Genomic DNA, 8407 nt, shown 5'->3' on the forward strand with positions numbered 1-8407 from the left:
CAAATATGCATCATGTGCACATATCCTGACGGTGACGCCATCTGGCTGGAGAAGAAAAAATGACATTGTAGCAGTTATAGCTGATAATGGCACACAGTAATGTGGTTGTGGATTAGTAAGGCACACAGTGTAGAGGCCATACACCATAGGAGGCTTATTTAGGGCATAGTATGGACAGATATCTTTGTGCAGAAGGCAATCTAGTAACACTTTGACTTTTAAGGTCACCATGTGGGGATGTGCTCCAGAAGATTGGAGAAGAGAGAAGTCTGCAGAGAACAGCTGTGGATGTGAAAAGTCATCATGGCATCTGGTCAAGATGGAAATATGAAGAAAGAAACCACTCAATCAGAGAAGATGTCACCTATTAGGTACCTGGGTGTAAGCATTTACATATGCTCTTATTTGCACTCACGCACAATTTTTTCGTCTTTAAGGGGTCCTTCTTCCTGCAGACCCAGGGGACAGCCATGGGGGCGGCCTATGCGCTCTCCTATGCTAATCTGTTCCTGGGTCTGTGGGAGAGGGATCTCTTTCAGTCAGATCTACACGCATCTATGGACCGCGTCCTTCTATGGACGAGGTACATAGATGACGTGTTTTTGATCTGGCAGGGTCCTAGCCATTTGCTGGGACAATGTTTCCAACAGCTTAATGACAACATGCTGAACATCAAGCTGACCTTTGCGTACAATGAGAATAAAATTGAATTCTTGGATGTTCTACTCAGGAGGGATGATCATGATTTGATTCAGACCAACATCTTTAGAAAACCGACCTCTACGAATTCGCTGTTACATGCCTCCTCCTCACATCCCGGCCATATGATTAGATCAGTTCCGACAGGACAATTTTTGCGCCTAAGGCGTATTTGCTCGACAGATGTCGACTATGAAATACAGGCCAAGGACTTAAAACAGCGTTTTCGGGAGAGGGGTTACAGTCATAGATCAATTAAAAAAGCATACAATCGTGCAAAGTACAGTACGCGTAATTCCCTTTTATATAAGACTGATGTCTCTCCATCTAAAGAAGATCGATTGAGATTTGTAACCACCTTTCACTCCCAATCAGATAGGGTCAGGAAGATATTGGAAAGGTCCTGGCCTATCTTATTAGCTGATCCAATAATGGCCAAAATGTTACCCAAAAAGCCCAGCATCGCATATCGTAGGGCTAAGAATCTGCGGGGACATCTAATTAGGAGCCATTACGAGACCAATCCACCATTGACATTTTTGAGCGGTGGTACTCCACGAATAGGGTGTTTCACCTGTGGACAATGCGTGGCTTGTACCAATATCGATCGTAGTGATACATTTATGGACTCATCTGGTACTAAGGTATTCAAAATCAAAAAGAGAATCACTTGCTTATCAAAATATGTGATATACTACGCCACCTGTCCGTGCTCCCTGATCTATGTGGGATTGAGCACACGTCAACTGAAAGTTAGGGTCAGGGAGCACGTGTTAGGTATACAGGCTGCGGCGAATGAAAATGATATTTCAATGCTTAAGACCATACCTAAGCACTTTAAGTTACATCACCAGTGTGATAGCAAGTTAGTCAGAGTCAAAGGGATTGATAGTTTGAACTTCGGTATTCGGGGAGGTAGGCTCTCATTACGTCTAGCCCAGTGTGAGGCAAGATGGATATGGACCTTAAATACGGTCCATCCGAATGGGTTAAATGAATGCCTTAATTTTGCGTCTTTTCTATGGTCACCCGCTGGCTGTATCATTCTGTGCATCTAGCCATCCACGTTAGTGTGATTGTTTTTATCTGGCTGTCATTAATTTCTATTTTATTTTATATTTCTTACTTTTAGGCCTTTAGTTTATCATGCTGTGTTACATCGGGAGCCGGATCCGTGGACCTTTTACATCCTGATCTACGAGGGCCATATACCAACATGTTATACCTACAATCCATTATATATGTTTATCCCTGTTGTACTTGTACAAGTATTGTCTTATGATAATCAAGGAATCACTAGAGGCAATTCATGGGATTGACTAAGCAGTTTTTTGCAGGGACATTTGTACTTATCTCCTTTATATGTGGGATAAATATTTACTGTATTATTGTCATCTAATGGAAGGGAAATAGGATGGATCTATGAACCTGCTTGCTCCATAATATATTATATGCTTTATTCGTTTGTGGCTGGCACAGTTTATACTATTTATGGTATATTTATCCTTAAAGTGATAGTATAGCAATTTGTACACAGGCAAACATTATTTAGTATTGATAACATGTGTATTGGTGTGCCTTATATGATATATATGGTTAATGTGGCTTAAACTATATATATATATCATTATTGATATGTCTATTAGAGTACATATGTGCATAGGGCCATTCTATATATGGTATGTGTGACTAATGGGCTAAAGCATATGTATGCTGCTACTGATATATTTACTAGAATACATATAAACGGCCATTTATTATATCTTATATGCCCCTTAGTATTTTCAAACTGATTCATTGATTCTGATTATTTCTATGTCCTGTTCAAACATTATGTCCCTTATATGATTAGAAATATTCCCTGTGCTAATTGTAATGGATTCCAGTTTGACCCACATGATCTGTCCTGACCAGCACGCATGCGTGTCATGGTCTGGGGCTGTGACGCGGCCTCTGGCGTCTGTGATCGGTGCGTTGCCATGGTGTCGTTGTATACCTTGGCGCGCACTGATAGACGCTGGCGCCGCCTCACATCCCTGGTCGTCATGACTGCGGATGCGTCACTTCCGGTCGGACTTCCGGTCCACGGTCTTTTTAAACTTCCCGGTCTCGCTGTTTATCACGCCCCCTGACCAAGGACGAGCATCTGAAACGCGCGTCGGGGCAGATGCACGGACCCCCCCCAGGACTCTCCGACCTACCGACTTATTTTGGTGAGATTCAACTGTTCCCGGTTTTTAATTTTGAATCAGTGGGAATTGAGCTAAGTACTATCTGGACTGGGACTATGGCCAGAGCTATATTACATTCATCTCGGTATGGTGGGATTGTGCAGGAACCTATACCCCATATATATTTGGACCTTCTCTTGTATAGCGCTCCTTTGGTATTTGTGTTATAGTGATTCATGGGCTCATACTGATGCTGTGACATGCTGTTAAGGTGGGCTTGATTATTGATATATATAATTTATGGGGATTTATATGACGCATGAAGGTATTTAGGTGACCACAGATGCATTTCCTATATATATATTTGTTCTGTTTTGGAATATAATATGATGAGTTCCTGAGGTGGGTCTGTTTTGTAGTTCACACTGCGTGGGTTGTTTTTATGCACCATTCCACACTTTCTTTGTCCTGTACTGTGTACTTGTCTTAATAAAGATACTCTATTTTTACACTGGATCTGTAGTCGCATTTTAGTGTTTTTTCCACCCCTTCTTAGTAAGGCAGACAGTGTGGAGGCCATACACCATAGGAGGCTTATTTAGGGCATAGTATGGACAGATATCTTTGTGCAGAAGGCAATCTAGTAACACTTTGACTTTTAAGGTCACCATGTGGGGATGTGCTCCAGAAGATTGGAGAAGAGAGAAGTCTGCAGAGAACAGCTGTGGATGTGAAAAGTCATCATGGCATCTGGTCAAGATGGAAATAAGAAGAAAGAAACCACTCAATCAGAGAAGATGTCACCTATTAGGTACCTGGATATAAACATTTACATATGCCTGCGTTTCATCAGTATTGTGGTTCCTGCATGGTCCGCAGTCTGATAATGACTGATAACAACCACTCCCAGCATCTCCTTATCATTGTTTAATACATATTGGGAGTTGTTGGTTCATGAGATCCAAATGTATATGGTTCAACAAAATACCAAGGTCAAAGTTGCATGTTTAAGGAAAATTATAAATGGTGTTAAAAATTATATAATAAGCCTTATCAAAGCACAAATGGACAATATAAGACAAATAAGGACAAATCGGATATCAAATCATATCACAACGAAAAAAAACTGACGAAGACAGACGCCGAAACGCGCGTCGGGGACTGGTGCATCCTGGGGATCTATCACACATTGGCATAAGATATTGATTGAGTGCAATTTTTTGGCACATGTATATGTACTTTTCAATACAGTTTTACTTGCAGCCGCATATATGACTAATTGTCATTGGACACCTCTATTTAGAACCTGCCACTGAGCATTTTTATTTAAATGGATATCTGTTGTGACATATATTTATCTCTGCCCACATGGCTATCTACACTAGTCATTTGTTGAATTAGTGATATACATTTATGCGGTTGTGTGCCTAAGCCCACTGTCTATGAATTCGTGCATATTGCACTCTATATATGTATTGGTCTTTACAAACTTGTGCCTAAGCCCACTGTCTGTGAATTTCTGGACATTGCACTTTTTATATATAGATTGGTCTTTACAAATTTGTGCTTTTTATGAATGATTTTTTCACTATTTGCACTTTATGATTATTTATAATATCAGTATATCAATTTTCTTATTTTTTGTGGCTTATTAATTCTTTTTACAACCATATTACATCCTATGTAGCCATAGTACATTGAAGTGCATAATATCTGTGCAATAGACTCCTTGTGTTGCCCCTTCTTTTTGGTAATTTATTCTCACCCCTGCATTAATTGTCTTGATTTTTTCTTAATAATCATTTAATTTAATTGAATAACAAATGTACCGTATATACTTGTGTATAAGCCGACCCGTGTATAAGCTGACCCCCCTACTCTTGCCACAAAAAACTGGGAAAACTTATTGACTCGCGTATAAACCTAGGGTGGAAAATGCAGCAGCTACTGGTAAATTTCAAAAATAAAAATAGATACCAATAAAAGTAAAATTACTGTAATTGAGACATCAGTAGATTAAATGTTTTTGAACATCCATATTGAATCAGGAGCCCCATATAATGCTCCATACAGTTTATGATGGCCCCATAAAATGCTCCATACAAATTACACCCCATATAATGCTGCACAAAGGTTAATAATGGCCCCATAAGATGCTCCATAGAATAGGCCCCATAAGATGCTCCATAGATTATGCCCCCATAAGATGCTCCATAGATTATGCCCCAATAAGATGCTCCATAGATTATGCCCCCATATGCTGCCCCATAAGTTGCTCCATAGAATAGGCCCCATATGCTGCTCCAAAGATTATGCCGCCATATGCTGCCCCATAAGATGCTCCATAGATTATGCCCCCATATGCTGCCCCATAAGGTGCTCCATAGATTATGCCCCATATGCTGCTACATAAAATTCTCCATAGATTATGCCCCCATATGCTGCCCCCAGATTATGCCACCATATGCTTCTCCATAGATTATACCCCATATGCATGCTTCCCCCATATGCTTCTCCATAGATTATACCCCATATGCTGCTGCAAATAAAAAAAGACATACTCACCTCTCCTTCACTGGGGAACAGGTGCCGGTGTCTGCCGTGTCCTCCATCAGTGATGTTCAGGCAGCAGAGGGCACAGCGCGCAGTAACCATGTCATCGCGCCCTCTGCTGCCTGAATGTCACTAACAGAGGACGCGGCAGACAGCGGTGAGCAGCGTTGGAATGGGGACAGGTGAATATCGTGTATACTTACCCCCTCCTGGCGTGGTCTCTGCAGCCCCATTCTCCGAAGGATTCCCTTCCTTCCTTCAGCGGTCACGTGGTACCGCTCATTAAAGTCATAAATATGCGCATATTCATGACTTTAATGAGCAGTACCACATGACCGCTGAAGTAAGGAGCCTGAGACAGTGGGACAAGCAGGGGGGCTGCAGAGACCATGCCAGAGGGGCTCAGTGTGATTTGACTCCCCCGCCCCACCCCACGACCCCCTGGCATATATGACTCGCGTATAAGCCGAGAGGGGACTTTCAGCCATAAAAATGGGCTGAAAATCTCGGCTTATACGCGAGTATATACGGTATATGGGCCTGACTTGACAATACAACTTATTGCTGTACTGTGAAGGAGAGAACGGCTAATGAAATCAATTATTAATCTAACATAAGCTAGTTCAGACGTGGTGTGGCAAGGTGGTGTCTATATGCTGAAACTATGCCCTGGAATCCTTGGAATGTGATGAGGATACACTGAAGACCATATGTGGAATAGACTTAGCACGGACCTTATACAGACTGGTACAATGGCTCCGGAGAAGCTGAGCAATGCCCTTTTCCTGCCTATTACATGGTCTTTTGTTTATACTAATAAAGTCAGTTCTGTGACAGCTCTGTCCAAGAGAGGAGCACACCTGACCTTGTGTCTGATGTCCGTCTTCTATGCATGCATTCGGCTCATATTTATCAGGTCAGGGGCAGGCAGTCACTAAGATCTCACATTACGAGATCACCCCAACAGTACTGATGGTGGTTCTGGTGATGTATTCATGTACTAGTGATAGTTTTGGTGGTGTCCACATACACTGATGATGATGATGATGTTGTATTTATTTACTGGCTTTGGTTCTCGTGATGTATTCATGTACTGATGATGATTCTGGTGATGCCTTTATCTCCTGATGCTGGCTATTGGGCTGTATTCATGTACTGATAGTGGCTCTAGTGACATAGTTATTTACCAGTGATGATTCTGGTGCCGTATTTATGTAGATAATGATGGTGGTGTATTTATTTACTGGCTGTGGTTCTGGTGACGCATTAATGTACTGATAGTGGTTCTGGTGATGTAGTCCTGTACTGATGATCTTTCTGGTGATACATTTATCTACTGATGGTGCTTCTGGTGCCATATTCATATACTGATAGAGGCTGTAGTGACATAGTTATTTACTAATGATGGTTCTGGTGCCGTATGTATGTACTAGTGAAAGCTCTAGTGTTCAATTTATGTACTTATGATGATTTTGGTTTCATATTGATGATGGTTCTGGTTACGAATCAATCTCCAGAACATTCATCACTACATTATACGAACCTTCATCCATACATGAATATATCACCAGAGGCACCATCAATACAGAGTGTGATAAAACACTCCGGGATCACCTTTGCTGGGGTCAAAGATCACGTGGGTTTAGCATGAAACTCAGGTGCACAGCCGGGTTTCGGACATAACTGACGCTGGGTCAGGATTATTTCAGGTGAAAGCAAAACATACAGGAAAATAAACATAAAACAATTCCTTGCCTGTCCGACACTAACTAAACAGGGTCCGTACTAACTACCAACTGGAGGGCTTCTCCCAGCCACCCAAACCAGCGTTACCGTAAGCACAGCTTTCACTCACAAGTGTCGCTCACACAGACAGGCTCTCTGTGTTCCCCAGGCTGAGCTACTAACACACCACCTGGCCTCCTTTTATATCCGCTTCCCATTATTCATTAGTCACCAGGTGAGATACTGACCGGACCAGGCCACATAGGAAAGGTATCTGGGCGAGATATACCTGCCCTCATCCACTATTCCTCCCTGATTCTCACAAGGTATACGGCACCAGAACTAACATGATGGAAGTAAAATCATCATATGTATCCCTATATCTATAATAGGGTCTGTTTAGTTTCTATTATGATGTCTTCCAAATGCTGGACATATTAACTGAAACCAAACAGCCCCAAGTGAGGGATGAGGGAGACTCCATTTTGGATGTACTATTCAGGCCCAATATATTGTCCAGAGATCTTCCTCCACTCCTGAAGTGGCCCCCCACTCTTGGGATAAGTACACAAATCCCCAAAAGAACAGAACTTCACCATTTGGTCAGAGAATTAGAGGCCACGTGTTAATGACAGCAAGAGCTAGAACCGCCTGCTATCTTTTGTGCAAGGTGGCCATCACCAAAGGAAGATCTAGACTGAGCGTCACCGACACCTAGAGATGAATTATGAGAGTACCATTGTCTCATATATTTCTAGTTGCCCCAGATACTAAGCATCGAGACTGGCTCTCCAGAACCACTTAGCCGACCCAAGTTTGGACTCTCAATATCTTTCCAGACCCAACGAACGCACTGAGATGGCAGTCGTTGATTTGAACCTCCCGCTAGGAAGTTATGACCCAGCCTAAATATTGGGATTTATTTTAGCTAGAGTTCAAGGGAGCAGAAATCAGTCCAACCCAGAGGGACAATGGCAAATATTGGAGGGGCGAGCTAGGGGTTAAAAAGCTAGCTGCACACATTTAGCCTTTGTCTTTTGAGGTTTTTATATATACTGTATATATATATTCCCGGACTGGGACTGGTGATATATATACAGCAATCACTGCAGAGTGCCCTGATAACCAGTACATGACAGGGCAGCCTCTCCGGCCACTACTTAACCTAGGTGGAGTTCCCTGACTGACCTGAGGGTAAGGGGGCGCCAGAGAGCTGTGGCTGTGTAAGCTCCGTATCCCCCATCTCTCCTCTCGTGTGT

At 42.3% G+C, this 8407-nt stretch overlaps 1 long non-coding RNA gene across 1 annotated transcript; it reads left to right on the forward strand.

Annotated features, from left to right (window-relative positions):
* Positions 1-220: 220 nt before the first annotated feature.
* LOC141069348 (uncharacterized) lies at positions 221-3386 on the forward strand. Its single transcript, XR_012226555.1, has 2 exons — positions 221-371; positions 1832-3386. It is a non-coding gene; the product is annotated as an uncharacterized lncRNA (long non-coding RNA).
* The last annotated feature ends 5021 nt before the right edge of the window (positions 3387-8407 follow it).

This window comes from Dendrobates tinctorius, unplaced genomic scaffold, assembly GCF_039654945.1.
Source record: "Dendrobates tinctorius isolate UK_male_01 unplaced genomic scaffold, ASM3965494v1 ptg000259l, whole genome shotgun sequence".
NCBI classification, from domain to species: Eukaryota; Metazoa; Chordata; class Amphibia; order Anura; family Dendrobatidae; genus Dendrobates; species Dendrobates tinctorius.